The following is a 16,476-nucleotide window of genomic DNA, read 5'->3' as shown; positions in this document are numbered from 1 at the left end:
TCCGAGAGGTCTTGGATGTGAGGAAGCATAGGAAGAAATGGGAGTACCTGTTAGTGTGGGAGGGGTTTGGCCCCGAAGAAAACACCTGGGAGCCATTGGCCAACATACTAGACTGAGGCTTGCTTGAGCAATTCCACAGAGACCATCCGTCTAAACCCAGGCCTCCAAGGAGGTGCCTAAAGAGGGGGGTACTGTTGTGTTCTGCACCCGCGGCCGTCCGCGGGCGCGCCCCCTACCTGACCGTGGCAGTGACCCGCCGCGGCAGGCATCTGGAAGAGAGCCGGTCTGGTGCTGTTCGCATGCCCCCGGTGACCGCCGGGCTGGGAGCCGTCCCTGCTCCTCCTGCGCGGCATCAGCAGCTTCTGCCCCATGGCCGGAATCCAAGATGGCTGCCGCCATCTTAGGCACCAGACCGTGCCCCCTCACTAGACTTAAAGGGACCTGATCCCTTTAACTACTTCCAGCCGTCTTCAATGAGCCAGAGCAGAGGAAGTATATAAGGAGGCTTCCTCTGCTCATTCCTTGACTTGGCAACTTTTGGGTTAGTCAGGTCTGCTTGCTTCGGTGAGTTCTTCTATGTCAGATCCTTGTTCCTGTCTTGTCTTGGTGTTCCTGGTTCCTGACTTCGGATCGGCTAGCGGTGATTCCTGGTGTTTGACTTCGGATTGGCAAGCGGTGATTTTCTGGTGTGCGACTTCGGACTGACAAGTGGTGATCCCTAGGTGTGTGACCTCGGACTGGAAAGCGAAGACCCTCTGGCACTTGACCTCGGACTTCTTCTTGACAATCGTCTCCAAGGGCCCACCTAAGTCACAGCGGCCCGGGTCCTTACGGGCTCCTCCCGGGGGGGGGGGGGGGACCGCTGGCTTCCAGGGGTGAAACTCCAGTCAGCCCTTGCACCGAATGCTCTACTTCTTGACCTCTCAAAGGTCCACCTAAGTCCCAGCGGCCCGGAAGGTCCCTTCTTAGAGGCATGCTTTTTCTGGTGTGTCCTGGTGTAATGTAGTAAATTGCTACTGTGCTGCAGCTGAGTGCTGACCACCTTATAAAATTGGATGTCAAGCTTGGTACCTCCCATTTAAGTACTCTGGTTGATTTTTAAAAGCGCTATGTGCACCAAAGCTGGGAGATACGCGCGTGATTCGGCCTGGCATGCTCCATTCGGATTTTAAAACCCACGCAGGGACACGCATATCTCCCGGTACGCGTATATAAGTCTTTCTCACCGAAAGGGGCAGGGCATGGATGTGGTCTGGGTGGGGAATGGGCAGGACGTGGGCAGGCCAGAACTGCACCATGAAATCTGCAAGCATGCGCCGGGGTCCCCTACTGCAGAACCTTACTTCTGCTATGGACGGCGTGTAAGTAGTGTAACAAAAAAAAAAAAAAAATAGGCTAGTCAGCAGGGTTTTAAGGCTCGGGGGATTTAGGGCTGAACTGGAAACAAACTAGGGAAAAAGGTAATTGCGTCGGCACGCTTAGCTACTAAAATTCCATCCATTTATGCACTCGAGTTGCCATATGTATGCAGATGCGCATGTCAATAAAAAATTCTGCACACGTGTATAGATGATTTTAGAACACGTGCACATATATGCACATATATGTACATATGTTATAAAATCACCGCATCCATGTTCGTATGCCGGCAAACACATGCACATGTGCGCCCGTGCACAGGTCTTGAATTTTACTTCTGTGGGATTTAGCTTGCTATAAACGAAAAGTCTGCCTTCTCTGGATGGAAGCATCCCATGCAGTTTTCTGTTTTCACTCTTATTTCTATTTGTAACAGAGGGAAATGGGAAATTTGCAATTGGTTTCATTTTGCTGTCCATCTGATTACTTCCTATCTGAACATATATCCAACTTTAAAAAAAAATTTTTTTTTGCTCTTAAGTAAAAGATGAATTGTCCCACTTTTTAAATATAATTTCTTAAATTATTTAAAATGCTTGTACCATTTTTTCAAAGAAATATAGTTAAATGAGATTCCATACTTTTTGGACCCCTGGATGCAGCTAAAATGTTATATGCCTTGCTGCTTCAACACTCAAAGGTGGCTGTTTTGATTTAAATCTATATCAGGTATTGATCTAAACTATTTTACTTAGTACGGTTGCTTTACATAGAAACATGATGGCAAAAAGAGTGTATGGCCTATCCAATCTGCCTGTCCGCCCAATTCTCATCACTCCCTTTGAGATCTCCTGTATTTATCCCATGCTTTCTTGAATTCAGATACCGTTTATCTCCACCGCCTCCAGTGGGAGGCAATTCCATGCATCCACCACCCTCTGTAAAGAAATATTTCCTAAAAGGTGAATTTTAAAAGTCCGATGCGTGCCAAAACCGGGAGATACGTGAATAAGTTGGGCTGGCATGCACCGAGCGGATTTTAAAAGCCACCTGTATATGCACGCGTCTCCCGCTGCGCGCACACATTTTTTTTTTATCAAAAAGGGATGGGGCATGGGCATGGTCTGGGCGTTCCTGGATTTTACAGTGAAACCAGTGCGTAAATACGTGCACAGGCGCGCACCGGGATCCCCTGCTGCATAATTTTACTTCTGTTATGGATGGCGTGTAAGTCATAAAACAAACAAAAAAAGTAAACAGATCAGCAGCTGGGGCTATCAGGGAAAAGGGAGGCTATTTAACTAAGGGAGGTTAGAAAGTCTTATCCCTTACTTGGGCAAACTTGAAATGAAATGGGAAAACTGGTAATGGCGTCAGCACGTGTCCCTTATAAAATTCCCCCACTTATGTGGTAGAAGCGGCATTTGCGCGTACATGCGCGTGTCCATTAAAAATTGTGCACACATATATGCGCATCCAGGCTATTTTATAACATGCGTGCATATATGTGCATAATTTATAAAATGGACGCGAGCCGGAAAATGCATGCACATGTGTGCCTGAGCGCCAGAATTAAAGTTACTGTCTTAGATTACTACTAAGACTACCCTCTTTCACCCTTATCCCATGACCTCCTGATATCTTTTGGGCCCATTGCTTTGTATGCTTCCCTTTTGCCCCATACCCCTTTAGAAAAGTGTTTGAATAAATCTCTAAGGGCTAGATGTACTTAAAAAGGATTTGCCCATTTTTCTCACATGGGGGTTGCTTAGTGCATCTGGCCCAAAAGCAGTAACTTCCATAGACCAAGTTAATCCTCTACCTAACATCGTTAACTTTCAGCAAATATCCTATGCACCTATGACTTGTCAGTAAGGCCATAGATTTATTCTATTTAATGTATTTTATTTCTTTTTTTCCCCGTAGCATCTGGCTTTGGAAGCATCCAACCCCACAGTTTAAAGATTTCATCAGCAAAAGACCATATAGTTGTCTCTCTCCAGCTTTTTGAAAGTTTTGCTCCTACTGCTGGCTCTTGGCCAATGATCTGCAAGGACAGTCTCGTTGCTGAAGTGGAAGCTTGGTGGAAATTTTGCCTTTTTTGCTTCATGTAGGTCACTTGTTACTTATTATTGTGCAGCTGAGAGCCTGAGGAAATGTTGACTCAAAGCTCTCTGAAAGGTCAAATCTGTTGCCATGGTTCTGAGCTCTTTTTATAGGATTTTCTGGCAGTAAAAATGGGCTGGTAACCAGCGAAGCTCAATTTTTCATTAGTGCAGATTTAAATAGTCAAGCTGGTTTAAAAAGTTAGAGGGACATTTACATATGGGACTTTTTAAATAGTAAATTGAGTTTCATTAATTTTCTTTTAGAAGGGCTTAAGCCCATTTTTAAAGAGAGCAGGGTCAAAGAATGTTGCTTTTTGTTTTTTTCTAAACTGAATCGAAAATAGTAACAGTTTTTAAGATGTGTTCCTAGTCTGTTTTCAGGGCATAAGGAACTGAGAATTGTATAACTGAGAAACATTAATCATGTTAATGAAATTATGTACAGTTTGGTATTTGAATAATCTTAGGAAATTTGAAACTGCATGTTTATCTAAATGAGAGGTGAAGATATCTCAGGACTACCATGTGAGATAACAAATTGCAATACGTTGTGGTTAGACTCTTTTTTACCACTTTTACCACTTTTAGAATATTTTTTGGGAGAAAGTCTGCACCTTTTTTATAATGGCAAAACACAGGTATTACTCCTAGATTCATCATTCTGCAAAAAAAACAAGGAGCAGGAGGGGGGTGATAGTGGGCAGCAGGCCGCATTGTGGCGGTCCAGTTTCTCCTGCCTCTGTGCGACCACGTCGCACACTATCACCCCCATAGCACCACAGGAAAAGTTGTAGTTACTTCCCGCGGTGCTACCGGCAATAATGTGAAAAAACAGTATCGCTCTGGCGCTGCTGGGAGCTAACTCCGCCCAAACCCCGCCTACACACCTCCCCTTCCCCTAATTAGAATAATACCACCGCACTACCAGCGCATCGTAGAATAAAGAATGACCCTGTTAGTCTGCAAGCCCGATCTTCATTGGCTTGGGCCATATTGGTAGGGACTTTCATTTTCATTGTTTATTTTTCTTGGGAATTTCAATGTTATAACAAAACAAATCAGTGGAAAAATGATCTTTCCATTGGGATCCCTACCACTTTGGACAGCCTTCCAAAGGCTATGGAGGCATTATATAAATGATAGAAAGAAATAGCACAAAGGCTGGCGTAATGATGGAGCTGCAGCATCCCAATGGACCCTGATTCATAAGGGCATCACCTTTTCCTTTTTTTTTTTTTTGTAAACTCTTGCTATAAAAGGGCTTAACATTCCAGTGTGGTGATCACCATGCAATAAGGCTCATCGGGATAGATATTCAAAAGCTATTTAGACGGATAACATGTCAAAAGCTTGAGAGTTTTGTTAGATTCCACTGTATCCTCATATCAAATCTACTGTCAAAAAAGGTTTCTTTAAATTACGTGTTCTCACTGGTCTTAAGAAGCTGCTTCATTCATCTGAATTTCGCACTGTGGTACAAGCCACTCTCCTCTACCCAATTATTGATTATTGCAATAGCCTCTTGCTAGGCCTTCTTTACTCAACATTACAACCACTGCAATTACTTATTAACTCTGCTGCTTGTATTATAACTGGTTTAAAGCAATACAATCACATTACTCCTGCTTTGATTGATCTACACTGTCACTGGCTCTCTATCAGTAAGCAGATTAAATACAAAATTTGTATGACTATTTACAAACTTATTAATGTCCATGGGCCAATGCCATATTGAAAACTTACCAGCCATCCAGAAGCTTACCTTCTTTACAAAGAGGTTTTTTGGACATTTCATCTCCAAAGGTTGTACACCTCCACATCGCCAGGGAATGCGCCTTTTCGGTTTCCGGCCCAACTCTCTGGAATTCTCTTTCCATTGAGCTGCGATTATATGAGTCCTTAAAAACTGTCAGAGGCCTTTTAAAAACTTTTCATTGTAAGTTATTCTATTGCTGATTGTATTTAATTTGTATTCTATCTTGTCTGTTTTAATATTAATGCAGTTATATTTTTTATTGTTGTTTTATTAATTTTATTTTCTAAGAATGCTCTTTATTGTATATTGCTTAGACCTATTGCAGTGTTAAGCGATTAAGAAATCTTAATAAATGTAAATGTATCCGGCTATATTTTAAAAAAGGGGCATTCGGGGGGAGGGGGAGGGGTTATGTTATCCAACTAACTTAGCTGAATATTGCGTATATCTGCTCAGAAGCAGGTCTAAGTGTTATTTGGCCTTATGTGGCCAGATAACATGCTACTTAACTGGATATCTTTAATGATATCCAGCTAAGTAGAACTGTCAACTGTTTTAAAGTATTAAATAAAGAAAGAGGACCATCCCCTCCCTTGGCCCCCCACCCAATATCTTTAAAGGTCCTGTTGGGCCATGCCTTCTTCACCCTTTCACTCTTAAAAATGTTAACCAGACCCCCCCCCCCCCCCACCCTCTACCCCCATCCTGGTGTATTTGCAATGTTAACATCAGGCAGCCTCCTCCCTTCCCTCCCATCCACCCACAAGGGTATACTAAATAGCAGGGCCCCCACCCCCTTCCTCTGACCCTCCGGATCCCCCCAATTTCTTTAATAAGATTGCCGGGAGCAAGGGACTCTTCGCCCTGCTCCTGCACCTCTGCGCTGCTCTAAAACAGACAGCGCTGAAAGCATAAGCTTAGCGTAAGTTTACGTTTCCAATGCTGTTTCTTTTAGAGACGCGTGGAAGGCCTGGAAGCAGGGCAAAGTATCCCTTGCTCCCAGCAATCTTATTAAAGGTATCGAGAAGGGGGGAATCAGAAGGGTCGGGGAAAGGGGGTGTGGGCCCAGTACATTGTATGCCCTTGCAAGTGGGAGGGAAGGAATGGGGCCGCCAGATGTAAACATTGCCGATACACCGGGACAGGTATGGGGGGAAGCTGATTAACATTTTTAGGAGTGAGGGGGTGAATAAGGCATGGCCTGACAGGGCCTTTAAAGATATTTGGAGGGGATGGCAGCTGAGGGTGGGGATGGCCCGCTCTTTTTATTTAATACTTTAAAACTTTTGACAGCGGTACCTAAACGGATATCGTTAAAGATATCTGGTTAAGTAGCACATTATCCGGCCACATAAGGCCAGATAACTTTATAACCTAACCAGATATATTTAAACATAGCTGTGAAAATGATGGAACTTCTCATCATTGGCTTCATCCCTTTTTCATTTTTATTTTAACAAAGGTTTACTCTTTATTTATTTCACCTGCATGCAGAAAGCAGTTTTGAATGTTATTGCTGAAAATATTTTTTTCATACACATTTTATTTTCACTGTTGTTAATAGATATTAGGCCATCATTTTAAGCAAGAAATGGACTTAGCCAATGTTCCTTTTAAGGACTGGATTGCTGTGAGCATAAATGTGATCAGCTTTTTGCATCAAAGCAAGTAATACTCATAGGGTAAGTAACCAAAGATTGTTGCTCATGTGCAAAAAATTTGCACACTGCAAACCAATCCTTAAAGAGAACATTTGGCATTGGGGAGAAAGAGATTGGGATTGGATTTTGAGATGGGTTAGGTGTAGAGAAAAAAAAGAATGCTGTTGGGTTAACCCTTGGGGAGGGAAGGTGGAGAGAAGGTAGTGCTGTTCAAGTTGGCTAAAAGTACATTTCCTGGCATTCTCACAGTTACATGACCAGTGACCAGCAGGTATGAATGTAGGTGACATTGTAAAATTTGGTTTGGTGCGCCACAAATGTCATGCAAAATTGAAAGTGTGTCCTGATATAAAAAAAAGTTGTATTTGATAATGCTGAAACAAGGTTCCTGGGCTCTGTGTATTTATATTAGCAGAGCAGATTAATTGGATTTGAGCTCAGTTTACCTAGTTTTGTAATAGTAGGCACTGAGAGGTTTTAGGAATTTATAATCCTGTTTCTCTATATAGAACAAAATTAAAAATCCTCCTTTTTCTGTTTTAATTTAAATACTTAATAGTTCTACTTTGACTTGCTTTGCGTCTGAGTTGTCAAGATAGGCATATACCCAGAAAAGAATTGTAGTTGGACAATGAAATTGCAAAGGTTCTTTTCTCTTTGTTCTGTCAGCTGTTTTCTCAGGTCTTTCAGGGCAAACAGTGAATGTTTCTGATGATGGGGAAATGTTCTGTAATAGTTATTGACCATTTAAGTGAAAATTTAGGCAATCTGCTTGCGGTTGTGAAATGCACTTTCTCAATGTGGAATGGCAAATCTTTTTTTCCTTCTGTTTTTAAATAGATCCTGCACAAGATTTCCAAAAGCTGAAGCAAGACACTGAAATGTTCTCCAGGACAGCTGTACTGCTATGCAAAACTTTGGCTTCTTTGAACCATGCTGTGAATGATGAATCTCAAGGTCGGTCAGTTTACCGAGTCACAGTGATGACTAAAGAAACTGAAACAGCAGCCTCTGAGATCCATTCTTCTATTAACGATTTATTGCAAGCATTTGAGACACTGGGAGGTAATAATTGTCTTAATTCCGGGATGGAAACTAAAAATAACAATAGATGGTTGCCTATGAGTTCATGGTTTTACTTGGGTCTCCCCTTCGGGGGGAGGAGTGAGAACTCAGTCCGTGTTGTTGTAGCAAGACTGAACTATCAGGCATTAATCAAGGAGAGCATGACCCTTGAGAGAAAAAGGATGGTATAAAGCCTGGGAGGTTGAACAAATATTCTAATCTGGGGATATTCCATTCCTTTTCGTTTGTACATGGTCGATGGAGAGTACAGAATATACATCATATAACCAACTGTGCACAAATTTACTTTTGTATCCTGATAAACTTTAGCATATACCAGTGCGTCCCAAACGTTTAACCAATGTGGCCCCATTTCAGCACTTGAAAATTCACATGACTCCAGAAGATGACCAAAACAAATTAGCAGGGGTGCAATCTCCTCCAACAATCATTCATTCTTAGCTTCCCTGTACTCCAGCTGATCAACTTTCTCAACCTCCTCCCCTCCAGAAGACCATCTCTCTCATTCTTTGCTCCTTTCACCTCTCTACCCCATCCCTTCTCTCTTACTCCTTACAGCCCTTTTCACAGCCACCTAGCTGATCTTCTCTCATCCCAAGCCCTTTTAACCCCCAACTGATCCTCTGTCATTCCTGCCGTCATAACCCATCTCCATTTCCCTCCTTTCTCATCCATCTCCTCACCCACCTTTCAGCTTCACCATCTCCCCTCAACCCTTTCTTCATATTCCTCCCCAGCTGATCCTCTTTCACGTCCATCTCCCAGTTGATCTTCTGTCATCCCCCCTTCTCTCACCCTCCACAACCAATCCCTTCTGCATCTCAATTCCTTCCTTCAAATAGCCCCTCCTCCAAACATCCCGCTGGCCATGGTCAGCAGCAACATATTCTTTTGAACTCTGGGCCAAAGAGAAATGACAACTGGTAGGAAGAGAGGGCAGATGGCAGTGAGAAACTTTATTTCTTGGATAGGTTCAGTGGTGGGAGATAGGAAAAAAAGCAATTGCAATCTCTATTGACTCATGCACATTCAGCCCTCCCCTTCCCTCATGATTTTTCCCAAGCCCAACAGTGATCTGCAAATGGCAGCAGCATTACTAATAAAAGTCAGCATGGGACCTGTGGGCCAGTGCAAGCTCATGGGCCCTGTAGTGGCCTTGATCCCTCTTCATTCAGGGCTTTCTGTTACCATAGAAACGCATGCAAGGGCAATGCCATTGCAGGACCTATGAGCATGTATTAGTTCTCAGTCCCACACTGGCTCCTAATATTAATGCTGCTGCTGCTGGAGCCTGAAGAGTGCTGCTATATGAGGTACTTGTGACCCCAGATGCAGGTTTTGTGACTTCATTTGGGGTCTTGACCCACAGTTTTGGTAGCCCTGGTATATACAAACCATTTCAAATTCAAATTCCATTTGCAATTTTCAGCCTGTCTTTACTTGATATTCTTGGACTATGAAAATGCACATTTTTGCTGTAATTACAGATGGGTATCATTTTTGTAATTGAAAGCAATTTGTCTTTAGTGAAGTAGCACTATGTTGTAAATTAATGAATTTAAGAATTAGAATAAAACCTATTTTTCAAAAGTGTGCTGTAGTTTTTAAAAATAAGGCAGATGCATTAGCTGTTTCACAGTTTTCTTATATGGGTTTCCAAAATATCACAATTTGGGGCTCCCCCTTTATACTAGTCTTGGGTTGTGCTGAGAAATGGATTTGGATTGGGTGGTTGTGTTCTGGACAAATTCGTGCTAGAAACAGAATGGTTGTCTAATAGAAACCTTGACTTTCAGTGTTGGTCATCTTGGATTTACATTCTATATCAGATGTTTAACATTATTATCTTTATGGGGGGTTATGAAAATAAAATAGTAGCTGGTAAAATGATCTTTTTTTTGTATGAATACTACTGCTCCAAATGCTCTTCTAGAGGGGTGGAATAGCCTAGTGGTTAGCACAGCAGGCTGAGAGCCCGGGAAGTAATCCTGCTGTTGCTCCTTGTGGCCTTAAATAGATCACTTCCCCTTCCTTTGCTTCAGGTACAGATGTAAATTATAAGCCTTCTGAAGACAATACCTGAATGTGACTCTCCTTGAGTTACCATTAAGCTAAATACACTATAGTTATAACATATATATAATTGTATAAAATGTAGTCCTTTGGGTTTGAGCCCACTACATATATCTTCAGGTCTTCAATGCTAATTTTTAATTGGGCCAGCCCAGTGATGCTGAGGATATATACTGGTATGCAAGAGACCTGGGTTCAATTCTGACACCTGGGGACCAAACCTGAGGTGTGCACTTACTGGATTCCAGAAGGAGTGTTGCTAAGAAAAGATGAGCAAGATGGGAGGAGAGGAGAAAATGTGAAAATCAGATAGTGGAGGAAAAATGGCACGTGTCACTGAATAGCAACAGATGTCCAAAGATGCAGAAGGAAATTATTGGGTCAAAGTAACTACTATGAATTGAAATGAAGAAAATGTACAGCCTCTCGACTTCTTTTTTGTCTAGTTGGCTTTTTTTTAATTTTAATTTTGGATGTTGGTATTCATGATCTTAGTGAGATACTTCAAATGTCTTTGAACAGTGCATAACTATAGCATTTGCATGCAGCAAACCCTTGTAAATGTGGAACTTCTTTATGGAAACTTGGAAAGTGGGGTGAGTATTTGTCTTGTTTTTGCATTATTGATTTCCCCATACCTAGATAAAATACAAACAAGAAGGAAAAGATGTTTACTAAATTAAAAGTACAGATAATTGCAGGTTTTTGTAATAGCTACCTAATATTTTTAACTTGTCATTATTTTTTAAAATGTCTAATGGATTCTTTTACTTAAGCTTTTAGTTTGAGCATTTTAATAGCATTCCGTAAGCCATTTGCTTGACAACCTTGGGATTTGTTCTATTTCAGTAAACAGTAAACAGTAAAATGTAAATCTAAATGTAAAATGCAAATGTAAAATCTCTCCTAGCACTAGAATTCAAGGATTGCTGCTGTCTCACTTTTAGATTCAGCGACTTTTTTTTTTAACAATGCAACTATTGTATTAGGGCTACCACTGCCTGATGGATTAAATATTCCTGCTAAGTGGCCGAACAGATTTTTACAAGAGGAACCTAACTTTTAAACCTAACTTCTGTACCACCTCTAGATGTACACCAAACACAGGACTGCACAGATACAAGAGACAGATTTAGGGATAGCTTTGCTTTATGATGGATGTTTTTTCTAGCAGATATTTATAGCTCTCTCAGGATGACATGTCCATATGGTGGTCACTCTGGTTCTTACTATGTCATAGATGAAGTCTGAAGACCAAGTTTTGTGTGATCAGTCCCCTTTTTGATGCAGGTATAGACAATTCTGGTGTTCAGAAAAACTGTGTGTTTATATATGTATATCTCTTTTGAAAACAGGCTAATTTGCAGCACTTGGTAACTTCTACACAAAGCAGATCCCCTTTGCAGTCTTCCAGGCCTGGCACTGTGCACTCCTGAGTCTGGGACAGTGTAGTGCTGCTGCTGCTGCTGCTGCTGCTACTACCACCAACTAATGGAAGTTCTTTAACACTTGAAGATATAATTTCCAATTTGAATCCATAAGAACAAGGTTTCATTCAAGGCCATAGTGTGGAATAAAGTGTCTATTTAGGGCTCATAGACTTTGTTCATGCAGTTTAGCAACTGAAAATGTCTGTCTTTTGTTTCTTGTATGATGCCATTGACTTGTATTTAAACAACTCTGAAAATAATTTGTAACCTCTTGTTACAAATTATATTGGCTTATTCCAGTCACCTTATGAGGAAGGGAATACTAGTATAAAGTATCTATAGATATGACAGTAAGTAGTTGCTACCCCAGAATTCTCTGCTGGAAGCTCTAGCAGATTCATGCACAGCAGCTTCATTTTGTAGAGCCATCCTAGAGAATCCTGATCCCTGTAGAGAATTGAAGCTCCAAGGTCTTAATGACATCAGTTCTGGCTGGATCCTCCAGCTTGGAGGCTTAAATACAGTATCCCGAAGCAAAGACTGTGCGTTCTGAATGCACCAACAATCTTCTGAGCAGAAAGTTAAAACAATCTGCCAAGTGTTAGACAGATTCAGATGTTGTCCACCCCTGATTTAAAGTCAACCCCAAGGTCATTGAGAGCCACCAACCAGTCCAGTTTTCATGATAGCTCTAATGCAGTGTTCTCCAACCCTCTCCTGAAGGCACACCTAACCAGTGGGTTTTCAGGATTGCCACAGTGAATATGCATGAGAAAGATTTTCATACATTGGAGACCCAGAGTATGCAAATCTATCTTGTCCATATTCAATATAGATATCCTAAAAATCATTGCCAGTAGAAGGAACATCTTGATGGTAAACACCTAGATTCAGGCTCCAAGGAACAGCTGAGCCAGTCCTGGTTTTTCAAGGCCTATTTCAAAGTAATCTGTGCAAAACTCAGAAAATGAAGCCAACTGATCAGGACTCCCAGGTCTGTTGAGGATCTAGAGCTGCAAGTGAAAATGAAATGCAGAACTGGCAGGTCTTGCAAAGAGTTTAGACCAGCCTTAGTTTTTGAACTTGTATCTCATTGCATTCTGGTGTTTGTAGCCTCAGCTTCTGGTATTTGAAAGCAGCACTGCAGGTCTATCAAAACCAGGACTGGCCTAAAATCTCCTTCAATAATTGAGTTGGTAGCTATAGCTATGACCATTCTTTTTGTACTTACATTTCTAACTGGATTGAAGGAATAGGATCGTGGTTAGGGTAGCAGACTATGACCCATGGAGCAGGTCTCAAGTTCCACTAACACTCCTTGTGACCTTGGGTAAGTCACTGCAATTGCCACTGCCTCAGATACAAACTTAGGGCCCTAGGTACAAAATACTTTTCCCTATAGACATAAAATGGGAGAAAACATTAAGTGGCAGATTTTATAAAGTTGCGCACGCGCGTCCATGTTCGCGCTATCTGGCACATATACATGGACGCCCGATTTTGTAACATTCGCACGCCAGTACGCGCATGTTATAAAATTGGGGGTTGGTGTGCGCAAGGGGGTGTACAGTTATGTAACTTGCGTGCGCCGATGCCCGCGGCCTTCCCCCGTTCCTTCCCAGGCCACTCCAATTTAGGAATGGCCTGGGATGGAACTTCCCTACCCAGTAATCTATCCTTCCTACCCCTTCCCCTAATCTTCCTGCCCCCTAGCCCTAATCTAGCCCCCGCCAAAAGTTTTAACTTCCTTCTTGCACCTGCTCGAAGCAGGCGCAGGTTGAGCACGCCGGCAGCCTGCTAGCACGCGATCCTCCGGCACAGCGGCAAATGGCCACTGTGCTAGGGGTCTCAAGCCCCGCCCACCCCCGGACCTCCCTTCCCCACCCCTTTTCTTCGGCCCTGGGATTTACGCGTGTCCTGGGGCTTTACGCGCATGGCCGGGCCTTTTTAAAATAGGCCTGGCGTGTAGGCCTTTTAAAATCTACCCCTTAGTAAATATCTATGGTACCTGTTCTGCAGTACCAGACCAGTCAAGAAAAGTGAAATATAAATTACAGCTATAAATGTATCTGATGATCCTGAGTAATCCAATTTAAATAATGGGCATCATGAAAAACTAGTAGTAAAACCCCAATTCAAGGATGGGGAAATACTGTGAAGTGTAGGAAGTGTGTAATTGAAATCTGTGATGGTAGAGGGGACTGACGATTCAGAGAGAGACTCAGGGCTGGAGAGGACAGCCAGAGAGAGGGCCAGTGCTCAGTTTCCATAATGTAGTGATAGCAAGTGGATTAGATAATACAGAGAGAGGTAAAGCTAAAAACTAGAGAGAAAGAGGGGTGGAGCTCAGTTTGCATGCCAGCTATGTAGGTGCAGGGCAACTTTCCTCCTTATAGTAGGGTTTTTTGTAGTAACAAGGTAAATAACATAAAGTAATGTGGTTGCCATGTAAACTTTTATTTACATGTATTCAAATGAATTAAAAACTAAAATATAAGGTGCTACCTTTTTTACTGGACTAACTTTATACTTTATGGGCCAGATTTTATAACATGCGCACGGGCGTAGATTTGTTCGCGCAATCTGGCGTGAACAAATCTATGCCCGATTTTATAACATAAGCGCACTGCCAAGTGCCTGTTATAAAATTCAGGGTTGGCGCGCACAGGGGGGTGCACAATTGTGCAACCTATGCGCGCCAAGCAGCCTGCCTCTGAAATCGGAGCAGCCTCGGAGGGAACTTTCCTCCCCCCCCCCCCGCACTTTCCCCTCTCTTCCCCTCCCTTCCCTTATCTAACCCGCCCCCAGCCCTAACTAAACCCCTCCAACCGAAGAAATTAGCGCCTATCTTTGGATAGGCGCTAATTTCTGAAAGCAAAATGTGCGGCTTGGCTGCACATTTTGCTTTCTGAATCTCGCGGGAATACCTAATAGGGCCATCAACATGCATTTGCATGTTGAGGGCGCTATTAGGTTCAGAGGGTTGGACGCGTGTTTTCGGCCCCTTACTGAATAAGGGGTAAGGGAAAACGCGCGTCCAATGGCGTCGGAGTGCACTTTACTGTATCGGCCCGACAGAGAGAGAGAGGAAGATTTTCCTTAGTATGGAGGAGAATGCATGAGGCTTATTTCTATACCTACAAGACCAACCCCATGACCTGCTTTTGGGTAAGGCAGGGTTACACATTTTTGTAGTAATGTACTTCTGTTTTTAAGGAAGGTTTATATTTCCTAAACACTAATTAATAGTCAATACACTTATGTTTATGTAATCAGACTTTCCATTGTCCTTTGACAAATTGTGCCAGATCTTCCTTGCTTTTATAGGTAAGTATTAAAGTAAGAATTGTGCCTAATGGATTTCCGGTGGGGAATCAGGGGACTCCCCATATTTTACTGGATGAGAGTATTGAAGGTCAAGGACAGAATTCTAGATTGGAAGGCATGTAGAAATTGGTCATCCCTGATTATAATGTTATAAAGGAGTTTGTGATGAAACAGGGACATCTCAACCTATGAAAGATTCATGAGTTTTGAAATAAAGCATCAAATGTGGGAGAAGGACCAGTGTTCCCTGTTGTGACCTTCGCTCAAGGTTAGTGGAGAAATAAGATACAAATGCAGAAGGCAATGGTTTCCCCCTCAAAATATGAATTTGGTACTATGTACTACTTAGAATTAAGGTATCCAAACTTCTCTAACTTTTTTTGCGAGGATTCAGCCGTAATAATAACAAATGAAATGGAAGACTAGAATACCTCTATTACCATCCACACATATTAAAGTGACGTCAATAATTTTTAAATGTGGTAAATGACCTCATATTGGCTGTTTTTTATTATCTTATGACATGTAGCAAAGCCTTTAGCCTTAGTAAGAGTAAATATGCTGAATAGCAAGTAGTGTTTTTTTCTCACTACCACTCTATGTATAATCATCGGTCATTTTATCATATATTTTTTTGTGTCAGCACACCTTTGTGAAATTTTTAAATTTATCCACGATTTTTTCTCATAATAATGGTACAATCCCAGCTACTTAGCTTATAACATTGAAGAAACTGCCCGACTCTGTGCCATGAGGTTTTTAAACTGCCTACTTAGAATTAAGCCATATGAATGGAACATATTATAAAGTCATGGATAAACTAAGCCATTTTAGTTGAATGCATCATGTGTTTGCATTAAATCATTTATTACATCTAATGTAAACCCAAAATAAGATTATTTGTTAACCCAGAAGTGTAGCACAGCTGGCAAGGGAAGGGTCCCGCTGCCTATGGTATCTATTTAGAGATCCTGTCTAGGTGTGCGAGTGGCAAGGACAGCTTGATTCACCATTTTAATCTATTTTAACTTTCTTTACTCCTTAGCCATATCATAAACCTTGAGTCAAATATATAGGAACAATTCAATTAATAGATGTCAGTGTCTATTTATGAAAGCTACCCCCATTACCCATAAGTACTTGCTGATTTATAACTATGAATGTTACTTTTGTAAACCGTTGTGATCTTTTACATGGAACGATGGTATATAAGATGTCTAAATAAATACATAAATGTGCATAAGGAGCAGCCTGCCACTGCTCATAACAGTTCAGTTGTTAGGATTGTTCTAGTTGGCATAGCCTGAACCATCTGTATTCTCCTTTTTGGACGTGACTGTGAGGATTGGCTAAAGCTATTTGTGGTGGGGGAATGATTGTATTTTATTGCCTTCAAGAGATTTTTTTTAAGTTTAAAATACTGAATTTTAGTATGTTATGGGTTTCAGTGGCTTTATTGAAGTTTTGTTCCACTTTAAGTACAGTAGAAAGGCATAGAACAAATCTAAAGAGAAGATAAATCTGGTATATAGTGAAGAACTGTAGATTAATTACCCTTGAGAGGTACCAGTTCACAGTCCCCTCTGTAGCTGACAGTCTTGGCCTCTTTATGATGTTTCTCTGTTGGTGAGAGTTAGCTCCTTTGCAGCACCAAATGACTTTGCATTTGCATCTAA

Source organism: Rhinatrema bivittatum, chromosome 8 (assembly GCF_901001135.1).
Source record: "Rhinatrema bivittatum chromosome 8, aRhiBiv1.1, whole genome shotgun sequence".
Classification (NCBI taxonomy): Eukaryota; Metazoa; Chordata; class Amphibia; order Gymnophiona; family Rhinatrematidae; genus Rhinatrema; species Rhinatrema bivittatum.
The sequence above is the reverse complement of the archived record's forward strand: the minus strand, read 5'-3'. Positions refer to the sequence as shown.